At 45.5% G+C, this 18823-nt stretch overlaps 1 protein-coding gene across 1 annotated transcript in view; it reads right to left on the reverse strand.

Moving 5' to 3' along the window:
* The window catches only part of STAG2 (STAG2 cohesin complex component), an 82505-nt gene extending 70982 nt beyond the window's left edge, over window positions 1–11523 (reverse strand). The window contains exon 1 of the mRNA XM_082488482.1: window positions 11349–11523. The gene's annotated coding sequence lies outside the window, so the exon portion shown is untranslated. The remainder of the gene's footprint in view (window positions 1–11348) is intronic.
* Window positions 11524–18823: the final 7300 nt, after the last annotated feature.

Genomic DNA, 18823 nt, shown 5'->3' on the forward strand with positions numbered 1-18823 from the left:
AGACTTTACATAAAAGCAGGTATTTATACTTTATGTAGCTAATAACTCAATGCCAACATATTCCACAACAAAAACAAAAAAGCGAAGGTGATGCAACTGGACACAGAACATACTTTTGAAATGGTTCCAGTAAGCATCAACATATTCTTGCACTATCCCATTTTTCTTGTCTTCCTTGGTATACGTTCCTTCATCCTGATAATCCTATATTATCTTCTAGGATGTTTAATTCCTTATATACTGTCAAATAGTCCTTGCTATACAAGAACTGAAAAACTTCACTAAGTTTCTTAAATTCCCAAACTACCAAGAACACGGACTCAATCTTGTATCCAAAAGAACTGTTAAGAATTTTTCCACATCTCTCTTCACTGCAGATAGGGGAAGACTAAGCCCATTTGCAGGATTATGCAAGAATGCATAAGTCCTCTCTGTAAACAAAACTTCCCTAACCAGTTCTGAATGCAAGATACACTTCACATAGTTTATACCCCCTTGGCACAAAAAGGAAAAAAAACAGAGAATTCAGTTTTACAGAGATTGTTACTGCATTTGGGGGGGAATATGAAGAATCTTAATGCCTGACCTACTGTATATGAAGAGGATGTCTTACTGTATTTTCTTCTATCAACAGCGTTACTGAACTGAAAGTTTCTAAAAGTGTTTTTGACGTTTTTATATCATACTGATGTATACAACCTGTGCCTTGCCACCTTTGAAAATTTTTGTTTAGCAGCGACTACTGCTCTGAGGCACAAATATACTCTCTTCTAAGTACACAACTTTATTAACTTTCATAAAACCATTGCATTGCTGAATAGAAATTGAGCAATATAACCAGAAAGACAATGCAATGCAGCAAGAGAAATAAAATGCCTAACGGCTGATTTTTTTTGATTATTTTTATACTGTCAAGCCACAGGTCTTCTAGTTTACAAAAATCTGTTCTATTTCACAGTAGAGTAGTAATATAGCATACACACATTGCTACATCAGCAATACTTTTTAATTCATAAACACTTAAAAAATTAAACAAATACCAATATAAACGTGTGCACTTTGAAAATACAGCTTATCAAAGTAAGTTGAATGGAAGCCCACTTAAAAAAAGAAGAACAGCTTAAAGAAAACAAAATGTAATCCAGCAGCACATGCGGGGGAAAAAAAAAAAAAACAAACACTTTTCCATTATCACTGAAGTATTTTTCTTAATAAACCTTTTCTATGTTTGGTAAATCAACACGCAAAAGCCAGTGTCGCCTTTTTTTGGCCAATTGTTTATTAGGCAAGTAACAACAGACCTATACCACAGATGCAAGAGATACTTGTGCAGCTTTCCTTTCTGGTTACCATAGTTTCAAATTAACTGCAGATTTCTAGAAATAATACTTACGAGAAGGAATAAAAATATCACTGCTTAAATATGAAAACTGCAAGAAGAATCGTTTTAATCGGTGTATGAATGACACTTAAGTGAACAGGTAAACGCTTAGGAAAAGACCTTGTCATAGGCACAGTAGTAAAGCTTGAGCATGGACAGCAGGAGAGGAATACAGACAATAAATGCAACCAGAAGGAACAGGGAAGTAGGCACCAAAAAAGTCATTCTGCAGCCATTCACCTCTCTCTTTTTCAATAATTCCCAATAAAAACCACATCAGCTCTAAACCAGGTTATTAGCTTCTCAAGCCTTCCCCATCAAGGAATACTTTCCAAATATATACTGGGGGGTGGAAGGACATGAATCTTCATAGGAATTTAAGATGACTTTAAGACCTGAAACAAAAAAAGACCTTCCAATAAGAATAGCATAATAGGTCACCAGAGAGATTGTGGAAACTGCAGTCCTGAGATTCAAAACCTGAGTGGACAAATTCCACAGCAACCTAGTCTAACTGAACAAGCTTTAAGCAGGAGGTTGGACTAGACCTCCAGAGGGCCTTTCCCCGCTGTACGGATCCGTCATCTAGAACACAAATAATTTTTTCATTGTGGCATCACTTCTAGGAAGCAACTGTTCATCCACAATGCAAAGGTTTATTTTATGTTGAGTTAAAAGAAAGGATTTGAGGTATAGTTTTCAAACAGGTACATAAAGCAACAATAAAAACAAAATAGTATATGGCACAAACACCGAACTGAAACTTGCCTGTAAGAATATAGTTCCCATTCCAAAATAGTACAAAATAACAAAATTTTGGAAATACTTATGTTATTAATGTTAAGTTACGAATATCACAGTCTTTCCTTTTCAACTATATGTAAATTGTATTCTTTACCCTAAATCAAGATACAGCACTCTATCAATTCTACTTCCTATTTGTCTGCCACAAGCATAGCACTGCCATATGCAGACTGCAGCCCCTAGCCATTCTCGTTTGGAAGAAAGTCTTTACCAGGTTTCTCCCTTGAAAAAAACATCAAAATTAATCAGTTCTCCGTTTCTAAGAAGATCAGAAGTGAAACAAAAAATATTGCCAGTGATCAGGACGTCCCACCGTATTACTCAAATTAAATTAGTTGGCCACTATATCCATAACTATATAAAAAAAAAAATCTTATTCCAGGACTCATGTCATATAAAATCACCTTCAAATTAAAAACTAGTCACCTCAAATGCATGCTGCATGAATTAAAAAATTGTGTTTCTGACATTTACTGCTTACATTTTTTTTCAGTAACTTAATTTTTTTTCAGTTATCTATATGTTCAATATATTATCTTACCTATAGTAAGATAATAAAAGTAACATAAAAAAAAATATGCATCTTCAACATTCACACCCCTACTCCACACAAACTCTCCTCATACTGTACACTCCCTGCTGGAAGATTGCACTCCAACAAATAAAATCAGCCAATTACATTACTTGCATATTATCTGCTTATTGACTTGACATGGTCCAAATTTCCAGAGTTTATCTTTATTAAGGGATGAACTGGGACTTCTACCTAAAGGAAGAACAGGTAATTGGCATGAATGACAGAAAAGCCTTATCCTGAACAGCTTGTTTTTATTTGCAGACAAAGTAAAAGTCAATCTTTTTTTCCCAGATCAGATGCTGCAAGGAAGATATTATTTCATAAAACTTAGTCTGAAATACTATGTTAAGTAAAAAAATGTGATTCAGCCATAACCAAGAACTGCAACATTACCTCCAAATCAAAAATATTCATCTCTTTCTAGGCAGATCACATGTTTTCCTGTTGCCTAATACAACTGCATTATGTCCTCTTTGCTATGCGACTACATGTACTCCATCACCACATCTTCCCAGGAAGCATCAAACTGACAAGCGTGTACACTAAGTGATGCCCGTCACTCGGTGGGAGTGGAGTATTACTGGGGAAGGGAGAAACTCAGGGGAAGCCTGCAGGTAAGGTTAGCTGTCCTGCAGATCACCCAGAGCTGACTCACTGGCCAGAAGTTGAGCAGCATTTCACCAAACCTTGGCACAAACTCGAAGCCAATTTTGGAATGCAATCCCAAGTAAACAAAACATACATTCCTAAGGGTTGCTGTTTCTTTTTTAAGTGGTCAGTAGTTTCGGAAATGTTTTGTGCTTTCTGAAATGTCAGTATATTTTATTTCTTTTCATTATTTTGCTAATAGAAAGCTCTGAAATTTGGACTCCAGCTATAATTCTTATCAATCTAGACCACTGCAGACATACACATTACGTGGCAACATGCGCTATTTGAGACCTTTTTCAAAACATAAGCAAAAATCATTGGCTTGCCCTACCAACCCTAGAACAATGGGAACAGATGCAAAACTACCTTCCTCTCTAGGAGCCACACAGGTGGGCCAAGAAAAAAATTGCTGTAGAAAACATATTCTTCTACTGACTTCTAGTGCCACACATATTCCGTTGCTCTAATCCAATGACTAACCTTTACTGAAATAGAAGCACAGAGAAGTAAAATGCGTAAAAGGTTGCATAAGGGCAGGACTAACAAGCCATCAGATTCAGAATCGTAACAAAATCAAACATTTATCTACCTTAGAAAAAAAACAAACCCAGCCTCTCTAGATACTTGGTTTTGGGTGGGTATTGTGATTAACTTCTCAATCACAGATCACAATCTACCCTCCCGATATATGCCAATCTTCTTGCATCTACTCACTCTTCTGGTCATATTCTTTTACAAAGATAAACCCTCCAGAGGATGAAGTTATAGCCGTTACACAATCAAAGAGTAGTACAGAATAGATAACAATAAAGTACATACCTGGACATAAAGTGTGTACCTGGATAAAGCAGGTACACGACAGTTAACTTAATTTCCCTCTGAAGTCACAATAAGACAAGAGGTAACTGCATACAAATGCAGCCCCATACATCCTTCATTTCTGACTCAAATTGGGATAAAGAAGTTTAAAAACAGACTATGCTCCTCCACGCAACTCTGCAGCCAGTAAAGGCTAGGAAAAGCTAACTGTCACGTGAAAGCCAAGAGGGTACTATGGGGGATCAAATTTTCCCACACTCCTATCTCCAAAATTGGGTGCAGGATCTCTCCTCAGATCTGGCCAATTGAGGGAAAATGTTGGCAAGATGAAAGAAACAAAATGCCTTGCTTTCTCTTCTTCTCTACCCAAGATCTCACAGAGCTGAATTTTTTTTAATAGTGCAACACTTGGAGATACAGAGATACTAAGAATGGATAGAGTATGCTCTGAAATATTGCAGTAGCATAACCCATCAAATTTAGGACTCTGGTCTAGTCTTAGTGATCCTGGCCATCAAACAGAGGATCAAGAAAAAAGTACACAGTTTTTGTATTGATACCTGAACAGTGAAACATTTTCCTCAAGACTGAAGCCAGTCAGATAACAGCCCCTAAAGCTTCCCAACTCAAACAAGTCAGCATTAGTCTTACATTTGTCTGTGATGATCTAAATGACAGCCACCTTCAGAAGTTACCCTTACTTCATATTTACTCTCAAAAAAAAAAAAAAAAAAATCCGACTTCACCAGATTCTTAGGAACTGCAACACGCGAAAACTTAAAAGAAAATAAACTCTAAATAAAACAACATACAATTAAAAGCACGTTTTTAAACCCCAACTCTCAAACAGAAATTTTCACTGTACCACAAATCAGCAATATCTCACCTTGTTAAAAATCACATCAGATTTCAAGGCTTACCTTTAAGCCATGAAGATATACAACTTTTTGAAAGCAGGTATTTTTTTTCCTAATATAAAAAGCCAACTGAAGTCACTGGACTAATCTTCAAACATGAAATCTGCTCACAGAATGGTGGGAAGAGTTTAACTGGTTTACTCCAGAAAGCAGACTTTTAGAAGAAACAAATGCTAGAGCAAAGACCTTCAGTTATGTTGATGTAATACTGCAACGGTTACCAAAAGGTTCTCTCACCCAAATTTCTTTTACCAAAACAAAAATCCAAGTCTTCCTACCCTCACAGACTGCCCTCCAGATCCACCCTCACCTCCCCAGCGCCCTCTGGGGTGCAGGGGCGGCCAGTGCAACAGAGTGACCCCAGGCCATGTTGAACCACCACCAACTCAGCGGATCCAGATTTTGCTCCAGGAGGAGTCCAAACCTGAACAGACTGCAGCAAGTAACTCGGCACACTATAAACTCCTTCCTGGCAGGAGGACCTCTTAATACCTGAACCAGGACATTTCATCTGCCCGTAGCCCCATTTAGTTCCACCTCTGTCTGTAGCCAACAGGACTGAAGGGTCAGGAGGCAGGAAGAGGACCAGAGCAGATCAAACCACAGGACTGCCAGGGCCAGTGACAGAAGAGCTACGGGACCATGAAGAATTCCCATTTTTACTCACCCTTTGGCTTTAAAAGTGGAGGTTGCCTCTCTTGCCCAGAGAGGTTGTTGAGGCCCCACCCCTGGAGATGTTTGAGGCCAGGCTGGACATGGCCTTGGGCAACCTGGTCTAGTGGAAGGTGTCCCTGCCTACAGCAGGGGGGTTGGACTAGATGATCTTCAAGGTCCTTTCCAACCTAAACCATTCTATGATTCTACGTAATCTAAAATGTTGGATGGTACTGACTCTAAACCAATGCAATAAGCCTGTATGTCACCACTGAAGTTTCTCTGATGCGTACAGAAAACACTTCTTTCCATTCCTCCATAGATTTGTTGTAAGATTCCTATTTTCCAACCTAAAACCCCAATTCCCTGTTCACCCCAGTTTCGCAAAGACTAAGTTACCACTTCATTCTCTCTTCTTCATCAATGACCCTCACATAAGGAAGTCGAATTTTTCAGAATGTGAATGTTCTAAGTGATACTGAGAAAGTGAGCAGAGCTTACTTAAGAATATTAAACTGATATGTTGATGGCTGCTATCAATCACTTCTTCCAATTACAAGACAATTACCGAAGTAGATGAAGCTCTTGCAAATTCTAGCATCTAGTTGACAGAGACACATGCAATCTACAACATATTCCTCTTCCAGTACGTATTCTTAATCCCTTATACACACCCCAAAATACCCCAAACCAAACCAAAACAATCCCCACCAAAATAAAAACCAACAACAACAAAAAACCCACCACCAAAACCCAACCGTATTATTTTGGAAATTCACACCTACAGTATTCTCCTAAGTTTCCAAACTAATCAGAGAAGGAATGGTCACACTGTAGGCAGAGATCAAACTGAGTTCAAAACCTCATCTCATTTGACAAAACACGGCATTCCAGCAACACAACCAAGCAGCATTAAGTAACCAGCAGAAAATATTTGCTTAGTTTTCGAGATTAATTTGGTGAAAATAAGCAACCAAAGCGTTTAAGGTTTCTGTAACACATACAACCTGTTTATGCTGGCACACAAGTTCCAGAAAACCTAATCTCTCCTATAATATTTGCCTGCAGCAAAACAACCAAGACAGTAACACCACAAATGAAAATGACAAATGAGGACTCTCAAATCATTCTAAATTTGAACCATAAGTGACAAAGAGCAATCTAATTAAAAAAAGTTCACAATGCTCTGATGTGCTAACATTATTTCATGATTTGACTAAGTCTAATGTAGTTGCTCCCACCAACAAGAGCACACACTTTCAAGTGGTTTGTTGCCTGCAGCTATTTTCTCCAGGAGACTGTAGTAGCATGTAATATTCAAGAGAAGCTGTCTACATTACTTTTTTAAAAAAATAATTCGGTTGCTGTTGATAAGTTATAGTGAAACAAAATAAAACGAAAGAGAGCATTTTACTGACAATTCTATTTACACTCCTTCCAAGTGGAAATTATTTCATTCCGCACATTTACACCTTTAAAGATTTCTAACACGTAAAGCTGGAATGCGATACATTTATGGAATTTGAGTTAGATTAGCAGCCAGCTAGTTGAATACTACTATTTTAAAAACTAAATGCTCTTCAAGTGGCACAATGCGTTTTTAAACAAAATATTTTAATAAGCTATGCACCTACCAATTTTTTGTCATTTCACAGAACCCAATTTTTTAAAATATATGAACATATCACATGATCATTGATTTGAACTTACTCAAACCAATAATCTCAGCTTTCAGTTGCAAAACGTCAAGACTTTGTGTCTAAAAGAAAAGTGTGCATAAATTTAAACTAGTCTTCTTAAATACAAGTTTAACAAACCGTTACATTACTTATTAACTTTACTCAGTATGATCTTCCTGAAACTGTAAATGGATGAAAAAGCTCCAAAAACATAACTCTGGCGCAAGTATATAACTCGGTAGATAACGGAGTGCTAGGGAGTTTCACAGGAAAACTAAAGAGTCTCTCCCATCCCCCCAGTTCCATGTCTAGGTTTTTTTGTTTGTTTGTTTGAATTTAAGCTTATACAACAACATCCAATATTAAGTTTACCACAGTTAATACAAACAGTAGCAACATAAATTAACGGATTTCCCTCTCAGGTTGCATAAAACCCACCTGTAGATGACACCATAAAACACTGGCTTTGCTAAGAAGGACCCCCATGAGCCCCATCTGTTACGGAACAAGATATATCTCTTAAAGATGGGAATTAATTCATATTCTTTTCCTTTGTATAACTTTGAAGCTTTCTTAGTCTTTGTTTAATTAATCAGAATGGTATGGGGATTCCACCCCTTTCAGCTCCAGTGCTGAAAGCAGCAAAAAGAGGAAGGTTTATGCTAACAGCATGGCAGCAGCCTTCCCACCCCCTCTTTCATTTTGTAATGAAATTGTTATCAAGGTGATACGGGAAAAGAAACAGTGTAACCCCGCAAAGAGCCCCACATGCGGTCTGTGGCACTGTGATCCTGTGACTGATCACCACCAAGATTTAGCTGCAAAAATTAACAGTTGGGGATAATGAGCAAGTAATACCAAGACGACCTGAGATTAATGTCTGTCAGTTGCACAATCACTCGCAGTATTTATTTACCTGCACATAACCAACCAGCCTGCACACAGGTATTTTGGGAGTCCCGGACAGTTCAATACCAGCTAAACACTCCAGGAATAATTATACATACATGAATAAATAATGGATTTAAGGAAAAGAAAATATGAAAAGGGGAAAAAGTTGTTTGAAATGGCCAAGCATTATAAACTAGAAAAGTCGTCAATCACAAATCGAGACCGAATTGCCAAGAGTTCACAGCGAGACCTGTGCTTGGAGAACATCTGACTGCAGGAAACGCCAGGAACTCTATAGTTTCTGGTCATTTAAACCAGGATTGAACAAGACTCCCAGGCAGCGCAAAACCGGTCGTACAACAGCTTCGAGGGAAGCGATCCAGAGAGCCTCTTCCTCCCCCGTTCCCTTCCAACGAACCCAGCCGAGAAGCGGCGGACGCGCCGCACACGAGGTGACCTCTGCGCTGCCGCCACCTTTCCCGAACGGCCGCGCTCGCAGGGCAGCGCCCGCCCCGCCTCTCCGCTGGCGCCCACACCCCCGCCCGCCGCAGGGGCCCGGCCGGGCCGCGGCAGGAAGCGGCCGCCGCCACCGCCTCCCGCCCGGGCCGGGCCAATGGGCGGCGGGCGGAGCGAGGCGGCGGCGGAGCAGGCCCCGGCGGGGCCGCGCGTGACGCAGTTCGGTAACCCGCCCGCCCGCCCCCGGCGCGATCTGCCGCGCTGACGCGGCCCCTCCTCGCCCCGCCGGGGGAGACGGCGGCGGGCCCCGGGTTACCTCCGGGCGCTCCCGCTGCGGCCGGCCGGGACGAAGGCTCCTCCCGGGGGGGGGAGGCGAGGGAAAACGCGGGGTCACGGCGGCGGATAAGACGCCTAATGAGACCGGACACGCCAGGGTGTGGCTCCGGGGAGCGCACGGGAAGGGAGCGCGTACCCGCCGCGGGGGGGGGGGGGGGGGCAGCGGTGCCGGGCGGCCAAAAAGTCATTAAAAAAAAAAAAAAAAACAACCACCTAACAACAAAAAAAAACCCACCCAGAGTAACTACAGCACAGGACTCGGCGGTTATTGAAAGTTTATGTTAACTCCGAACACCGCACCCCGTGGGAAGACAACAGCAAGAGCGGGGCCGGGGCAGGACAATAAATAAATAAAAAAAGCAGCGAAAGAGGACCCGAGCGCCTTCACTCCCCGTTCTCGGGGATAAGAAGGGAAAAATAATAATAATTAAGAAAAAAAGAATAAAAATTGAGGTCGGTCGGTCCCGGATTTCCACGGGACGGGGGATTATACAACGCTACCAGCGGTACAGCGGTAGAGGCGGGCAGGGCGGCAGAGCGGCGCGGAGGGGGGGGGGGGGGGGGGCAGCGGTGCGGGCACCGGAGCCAGCACACCCGGGTACCGGGGAGAGGAACACCCGAAAAAACAGGGCCTGCCCGCCCAGCCATCTGCTCTCCTCCGCCGCCGCTCGCTCCTCGCTCCCCTCTGTCCCTCCAAATCCCTCACCACGGCAACAACTGTATATCTTTTTTTTAATTTTTTTAACCGTGTAGAAAAAATAAGCGCCCAGAAAAAAAAAAAAAAGAAACACCAGGAAAGCTCTCCCTTCCTACCTGGGCAGGGTTCAGCTCAGTTCAGTGCGTGCCGAGGAGGAGGGGGCAGAGGAGCACTATCTAAAACAAAAGTGGCGCCAAAACCCCCCAGTAAGAAGCATTCTTCTTCTTCCTCCTCCTCCTCCTCCTCCCCCCCCTCCCTCCCCCAGCAGGGCCGGCGAGAGCCCAGCGGGGTTCCTGCAACACGCGGCTCCCGGCATCGGGTGTCCCCGGCACAAGTTGGCAAGCGCCCTTTCTTTAAAAAAAAAATAAAAAAAAAAAATAAAGCCGAACGGAAACTGCCACAACTCTTCCTCTTAGCGGGCAGCCGCCGAGGAGCTCACCCAAAGTCACTCGGAGGGGAAAATTCACCCCATAGAGGCCTTCCCCGAGCCGGGGGGGTGGGGGGAGGGGGGGGTCGCCGGCTCTTTCGGAGGAGGCACGGGGGGGGGCGGGGAGGCGCAGGTCAGTCTCCACGTCCTCACTCGGGCTGAGGGAACTCGCTCTCTCCAGCCCCCCGGCCCGGCCACTCGGGAAGAGGCGGCCGGAGTTGCTCCAGCTCGGCCGAGCCGGGGCAGTGAGCCGGAGGCGAAGAACCCCCGATCCCCCCGACGGGGAAGCCGCGGGGAGCGGGCTGGCAAGAAGAGCCCGGCTGCTGGGCGGCGGGAAGGAGGGGGAGCCCTGCCCGGGGGGGGGGGGGGGGGGGGGAGAAGTCCCCTCTCCCCAGCCTCCTCCGACACTCCACCCGGGGCACCGGCAGCCGCCCCACCATTTTCTCCTGCGCGCCGCGCGCGGCCCAGCGCTCTCTCCCCCCCCCCGCCCCGAGCGCGGCCCGCTCCGTCCGCCCGCAGCGGCTCCGACCCCCTCTTCCCCTCCCTCCCCACCCCCCGAGCGGCCCGGCCCGGCTTGCCCACACACACACACAATGCCCAAGTCCTCCATCTTGCCGGCAGCCCCTGCTCGGCTCGGGAGAAGGGGGGGAGGAGGAGAAGGTGGTTCTCCATTTTAGCTCGCCGAGCACTGGGCCCGGCCTGCCCGCGGCCGGCTCTGGGCAGAAGGAACGGGGCTCCGAGCGGGCAGCGGGGGCCGCTTTCGGCGCCCTCTCGCTCTCTCACTCGCGCTGCCGCTCGCGTCCCCCCTCCCCGCCGAGGCGCGCTGGGAGGGGGGGGGGGGTGGGGAAGCGGGGGGCTGGAGTGTTTTCGCGGCTCGGCCCCGCCGTCCTCCATCTTGGCTGCGCGGAGTCCCTGTGGCCAGCCGGCCTAGCGCCCCGCGCCGTCCTCGCAGGCCCGGGGACCGCGGGCCCCGTCCCGGCCTCTCTCCGCAGCCACGCACCGCGATCCCGAGTCCCCCCTCCAAACTTCCAGAAGCTTCGCCGCCATTTTCTAACTTACCTTGCCCAGTGTCGGCGTAGGCAGCGAGGAGGCCCAGGCTCGTAGCTCCGCTCCTATATCCCCAGCCCGGCTGCCGGTTGCGCGCCCGGCCCGGCCCGGCCCGGCGACTTGTCGGCGGGGGGGGGGGGGGGTGGGTTCGGGGAGGGCGCGGGGCGCGGGCAGGTTATTTAATTTGGCGGCGGCGCTGGGGATTGTTTGGGGTGTTCGCTGCTCGGCGGCTGGCGAGCGAATGGAGGGCGCAGGCGCCACCTGGCGGCCAGCGGGCGAGCATGGCTCTCCTGGGCGTGGGGCGACACCTGCCGGCCGCCCGCCGCTGGGCCGCGCCGAGACGGGTAAACAAGGTGCGGCGCATGCGCGCGCCCCCGGCCGCTCTCCCCCCTCCCCCTCCGCTCGCCCGCCCCTCCCCGGGCGGCGGGAGCGCCGGAGGGGGAGCGGGGTCGGGCCGGGCTCCTCCGTGCGCGGCCGGCGGAGGAGGCCCAGCTGCTGGCTTCATTCTCGGGGCAGGATCGGGTAACCGAAACAAGGCGGACGGCCTAAAAAGGAGAGAGCGAGAGCGAGAGAGAGAACGAGCGAACGAGCTTCGGCGCGGCCCCGCCGCGGCCTGAGGGGAGCCCCGGGGACGCGCCCGGCCTCGCGCGGGCGCACGCGGATGCGGGGCCTGGCGTCCCTTCCCCTTGCAACGCAGCGGTAATGAGAAAATAATTGTTCAGCTGAGGCAAAGTCCAGTCTGTGTAGAAATAATCCATTAGCCGCTTGCAGGTCGTCCTCGCCGGCCGCTGCCCTGAGCTGCAGGCGGGCGGGTGTCGCCCTGGGGCTGCCGGCTCCCCGGCCCGGCTCCCCGGCCCACCTCCCCGCCAGCGCCAACCGCGGCGGGTCTGCCCGGTCTTCGTTCAGTTTGCGTTCAGGAAGCAAAAGTTGTGTGCAGGGGAGCCCGTGGTTTTGAAGATCGGTTTACAGTTTCCCGCGTGGGCGCAGGGTGCCTTATCTTGGGAACTCCGAGCTTGCGTGGCGATAGGAGCGGGAGCAATGTTTGCTGGCACTGTATTTCTTCAGGTTAGGAGCGTTCTCCTGAAACGTTTTCTGCTTCTGCCCACCGCTCAGTGCGTTCCCAGTTTAAATTGGCATTTGCGCCTAGGCTCTGAGTGCAATTCCTCTTTTCTCCCCAGATTCATACGAGCCTGAAATGATCACGTATAAGCAGTATAGAATACTCAAAGGATCCGAATATAAAATCCGAGATGCTTGTGTTTCTAAACGCACAATTCAGTAGATCCTTCTACATTTTTTTCCCTGTATTGCATAATGCTAAGCACATTACTCATGCTGAATAGTTGCACATAAGCTTATACTTAGATCAGTCAGCGCAAGAATAGTTTTGTCCTGGTAATTAGTCTAGTCATCCTCCTGTGTTTATCTATTTTTAATTTTGGGGAGCGGGTTAGCATAACTAAGCAGGCACTAAGCTGAGTTACTCTGCTCACCTGCCTAACAAAGGCAGGATGCTTAGAAGAGTATCCATCCGTTCCAGTCTTTTCAAAACTAAGGTGAGGCATCGCAGAGCAAATGACACTTACAATGGAAACTGATCGGATAAGGAGTGTTTAAAATAAAAAACTAGTGTAATGTGAGTTGATGTCACTTAGCAATTCTAGATATAATCTGTCGGTACATGAGGCAGACTCACAAAAATAAATTATATTCTGTCGCTTGACTTCACCGTTCAGAGTGTTTTTTCACCTGCTGTCAAGGTTGGGGAAAAAAAAATAGAAGAAAGATTGCCTTTTAGGGAATAATTTAAAATAGTATCCGGAATGCCTCGTCATAAAACAGTGTTCAAGGTTTCAGTTACAGCTACACATGCTGATCTTTAATGTGAATCTGCTAATGTCTGTCTGGAAATTATAGAATAATCATGAAAAAGAGATAATCTGTTAAAAAAAAAAAACACCACACCAAACCTCAAGTAAGTTTTAAACTTGCCCATGACATATATGGTTGTTAAATTACATGTAGAAATAGATGGAAAGGAGCTGGATCCACTTTTGCCTTCCCCATACAAAGTTAACTTCTGACAGCGGCCAGATAGACAACTTTCCCATGAAAATAAACTACCCACTTCCAAAACTAACATTTTGCTTGCACGCGGTATTCCAGCAATGTGTCCTCTTCTTGAGATACAATAGGGGTACTCATATCACAACTCAGCTCCAAAACTTTGTAAGATTATAGCAGCCCACTGCGAGAGCTGGCAGAAGCACAACACTGAAGCAGCTTCAGAGTCAGCTGTGCATAAAATCCACGTATTAGCATGTGCGTCAGATACTTGGTCTATTCCCAAAACACTGTCATTCACACTTGACCTCATAGCTGAGATTTTTTTAGGTAAATGTGCTTAACAGAAGAAAACGTGACATCGCTTTTAGGGTGCTTTGTTGAAGGAATGAGCGTGCAAGTGCTGACAATACACGGCAGAGAGTTCAGTTTCCAAAGCTGACTCGGACCTTTGAAGCCCAGATTTGATTTGTAACACTTCTGGGTGTCCCGACTCAGGTGACAGAATTTGCTTTTTTAAACAAATGACAGCCAAACATAGAAACACTCTGGAGACAGACTCCAGGTGCGGTAGCATATTACGAACCATTGGTCACAGGAACCGCCTAAGAGGACTTTGCACTCTCCAGTTCATTTCCTCCCTGCCAGTTGTTCCATTCAGCTGTTTGGCCGCTGTTGAAGCAAAACTGTTGCCTCATCAGAGAAGGGGGGAGGGCTGTTTGTTTTCTAAGGGACTGGTTTCATGTCTTTTCTCCCCAAACCAGATCATTTCTCAGATGCTATTTAGAGTACAACTGCATAAGCGATCCAGATAGCACAATTGAAGGTGCGATGCACTCCTGTAGGGGCCGGGAACATTTCTGCTCTGCTCCAGTGATCAGAAGATAGGAGTTTCTGAAGTCAGCTGTGCCTTGGGAGGATTCCTAACACAGCACCGCACCCGGATCATGCAAATAACTGCCATAAACCAGGTTATATAGCACCCATCTAAGGAGCAAACGCAACAACCTCTCAAACAGCAGGTAGGAATATAGGGGGCAGAAAAGTGGAACAAGTTCTTAGCCGTTGTATTTGTTGTCTTTATGGGGGACAAAACTGGCTCTCTGAAGAGCCTAGCTTCTGCATTTTCCCCATGAACTGATCGTGCTTCGGGGACTGAGCCAGTTGGTACAACAGTGAAGATGAGATGAAAAGCAGTTCCTCTGCTAGCACGCCACTTTTTGTAAGCTAACAATTCCACAATGGGCTTCTACCATCTGTTCAGACTTTGTGAAGAAATCAAAGAACATCCTAAAGTTTCTATAAAGTTTTAGCACTCTAGCATCCTTTCCAATACAATGGAAAAATGGGGAAAAAAGTGTTATCCAAGCATGATAAGGAAATAGAGATATTTTAAATTCTGACATTTCTAGAAGAGATTTGTATCTAATAGAAAAGGAGTTCTGAGGAAAACCATAGGAGGAAGCATTCTGCAGGACTGTCACCTTTCTCATAGCAGCTACACTTTAAGAGCTTCAAAGTCCACCAGTTCTGATATTGAGCCCAATTCAGAGATGACTTAACAAAGACTTTGCAACAGTGACTTTTACTATGCCTGATCCAAAGAGAGCTCTTGATCAGTCACCCAGTGAAGAAACTGAGCAAGCACAGGGTAGACACCAATTCCATGTCTGAATTAATGACCAGAGGTTCACTGCTAGAGAGGATCAGAATAAACTCAAGCTGCCAGATGGCTGATTCATTCTTCCAGGCAGGAGATTCATGCTCACGCTGCTTCCTTTTCTTTGAGGGCAGCAGAATAGGAACCCCCTCTGCAATTCCATTTCCTCTTTTCTATTAAAGAAACCCAAAAACAAACCCACAATCCTTTACCATTCCTTTTATTTTTTAGAAGGATTTGCTTACAAGAATTGGAAAACAAAGCAGAATTTCTATGCTGGATTCATTCCAAGGTGAGGTGGTAACCTTGATGGCCTGTACTAAATAAGCCACAGCCATATTTTTGCCTGTTTCTTTGGGTACAGAGGGGAAAAGCAGTCTTCCCAATCAGATTTTGTTTCCCAGATTTTTGAAACTGGCTTAGTCACTCTAGGGAAATCTGCTCTAAATCCTTTTGGAGATGAGCTATTACATAAGAAACAAAAATAAAGACCAAAAAATGGGTTACTTTCCCATAATTTGCAGGAGAGAGATTGCACATCAGTAGCTCCTTAGGCCTCTCCCTGTCCTGTGAATAATTTCTTCCTTTTGCGATTTATGTAAGTCTCCCTTATATGCCCCTATTTCTCGCCCGGTCTTCCCAGAACACCTGACTCAAATCTGAATTTTCTTTGATTCAGTAAGTTTCTGCCTACCGTGCTCTCAGACCTGTAACGGAGCACAGAATCACCGTTTGTCCCATTGTCGCTAAAAGGACAGTTTTAACTCCATTCATTATCAGCTCTAGAAGCGAACAGAACCCCAGGAAGTTGCAAATGCCTTCCCGCTAATTGCATTATCAGCAGCTTTATTCAGTCTGTGCCACTGGTTACCCGAAGCCCCGCACTCATTCCCTGGTTGGTGTGAGGTGCTCTTGCTACGTCTCGTTCTTTGAGATAGAAATCCCTTAGCCATGTTCTAAAGTTTTCATCACCAAACCGTGCAAAGGCCACACCAGTTATTGGTAGGAAATAATGAGAAGCCCTTCTCCTAGCTGCAGTCAGGAGGAGTCGCTTTCACATAAGGCATCACCTCACCCTATGTACGGGAAAGGGTAAGCGTTGCCATTCAGGCCACATGTCTTGGATCTGGGACACGATCTGCTCCAGTTTCCAGATGTAGGGATGTTTTGGGAGACACGACCAAGACATACTTGTATCCTGTAGCAAAGTCCAGGCAGAGGGGTCTCAAGTCAAACGCCATTTTATGAGTCAGGCACCATGACAGCATCAGTGACAAAGTCTGTGGAAGGAGCACAGGAACCAGAGAAACACGTTTCAAATTGGGTAAGTGGGAGGGCAGGGCTAAAGGTGGGGAACAACAGACCCTACGGCAGAAGAAGGGCCAGGGTGAGAAGCAGGCAAGAACTGAAATAAGGTCAAGCGGACCAAGCAGCAGCAAATGGCACTGAGCAGGGGAAGCAGCTTTAGCTAAGCGACAGCTAAACAACAAACAGTGAAACTACACCATACTGCGGATGTCCAGGGCAACTCTCCCACCAGGAACACAAAGCAGTTCTCAGCTGGTTGGATTTCCCCAGGCCTGCGGCCCCCCAAGGTGCTGACATGGAGCCTGCAAAGGGCAGGAAGGAGGCTGGCTTGTGGTTAGATGAGGTTAGAGTGGAACTGGCACAGAAACATCGTTATTCAGCTCAACCTCTGCCCGAGATGACAGAGCAAGACAATTAACCAATAAAGTCAAATACATTTATATTTAAGCTTTGAAGAAAGTCCTCCATCAAATGAATGAGATGGGTCTTTTCCGTATTTGCAGGCAAACATCAGGTCTGGATGATGACGGTGGGTTGGTTTATTGTAGACTTTTCCCCACAACCCATCGAGGCTACAACTTAGAGGGCTGAAGTGGGAGCATATGCAACAGGGGTTCGTTACTTACATGACAGACAAGGTCAAGGAACAGATTTACTCTTTCAGGTAATAAGCTTGCATGGTTTTCCAGGAGTGACCCACCACATTCCCAAGATCATATGTATATCCCTAATATGTTTTCCTTTGGTTTAGATTTCACCATCAACTCACTTCAGGTTTCTTTCAGGCAGAGCTTCTCAGAAGTCCCCTCTCCTTCCAGTTGGGCTCAAGGCCATCCTTGCTGCCTGGACTCTGACACAGCAGGAGGTGGAAGCAACGCAAAGTGTGATCTTGTCACTAGCTGTGATTTAGATTTTTCATAAGTGGCACAATACATAACAAGTAGGAGGGAGCACAACAGTTTATGACGTCTTGGTGGCTTATACAGGTGTTCAAAACCGTTAAGATAAAAATACTTCTTTTAGACTGTAACTTCCTTTAGCACGATTGTAGAAGTCCTGCAGAGCCTCAGTGCCTGCAGCTGTGACCAAAGTGTTTCCCCTCCATGGCAAAGGGCACTGCTGGGACGCTCGCCATAAGCACGAGGACAGCGATTCCCAACCTCACCCCCCCGGGGCATACCCTGACCTCTGTTCTCTGTACTGCTGGTTCTAGCTGGGAGCACAGCAGAGGTGAAGCTTCCAACCTGGAACCTGGAACATGGGTCTTCCTTACAGAAACCTGCGATGGCCAATTAAGCAGTTACAAAGCAGCTTTTAACAAAGTTATAAAAGGGCTAAATTGTGATGCAGAGAGAGGAGTCAAATTAATGTTACTTTTGGTACATCCTATTTTGCAAAACACCAAAATAGACATTTGAAGGACCACTTATTTTTCTGGTGGCTTGTCCCCTACCAAGAGAGCTCCTGCGCTGTCGCCAATACCATCCCACGGGTGGGTTACGCAGGAAGGGAAGGTGAAGTCCATTCTAGGCTCAGGAGCCTCTCTCTGTTATGCAGGAGTTAAAGGAAGAGACTACCATAGCTTGACACCAACTTTTGAAAAGCTTCTATTTGGAAGATTAACTATTTGGCTTAAGCAATGACTCTTACCGTACTGTGCAAAACGAAGTAACATAAGAGAAACTGTGTCAAGAACTTTACAGCAAGATCTAACTTCCTAAGATCAAAAAGACATAACATGAATAAATTTAAATACTCCGTCTTGTTAACTTCTGGAAGTTAGATTAATTAATTCTCCAAAATTTGCAGGTGACCATATGCATTTCTACTAAACTTGACATTTCAGCAATTATTGTAATGATTCTCCTAGATATTTACAGTAGGACTCTGCACAATTTTTTTCATTTTTTGATAGTAAACGCCATTTTTCAGTCTAAGAGCAAAACCCTAATTCAAATATCTTTCTAATATATTTCTAGCAATTCTAAATTATCAAGCATTTTATCTTAGCCATCATCAATACCTGTCCAGGCTATAAAACTGTAAATTAATAATTATCCAAAGGCAACCAAGTAGTTTTCACCTACCTTGAGATATTACATACAATATAATTAATACCATTTTCCCCCAGATTTTCCTTGGGGTTTCGTTTATCCAAGCCATTTGTAACTGAATATATACTGTCTTCTTTCTCATCCTAGGAAAAAGCAAGTTATTTTGAGAAGTTGGTTGCAGAGCCATATTCTCTGAATTAGCGCTCCTCATTTTACCGTACTGTTGATGTCAGTATTGCTTAGTAGGAATTCCTGGTTAAGAAAAAGCTAAAGATAAAATCTGAATTTCAGCAGAAGTTCTTTATTATCACAGGTCATTTGCCTCCTCACAGAAGGCTCCATTGTAAATACGGCACACTGATTGCTGTGCAGCAGCAGCAGCACATCTCTTGAAGGGCCGT

This window comes from Vanellus vanellus (genome assembly GCF_965231255.1).
Source record: "Vanellus vanellus genome assembly, chromosome: 10".
NCBI classification, from domain to species: Eukaryota; Metazoa; Chordata; class Aves; order Charadriiformes; family Charadriidae; genus Vanellus; species Vanellus vanellus.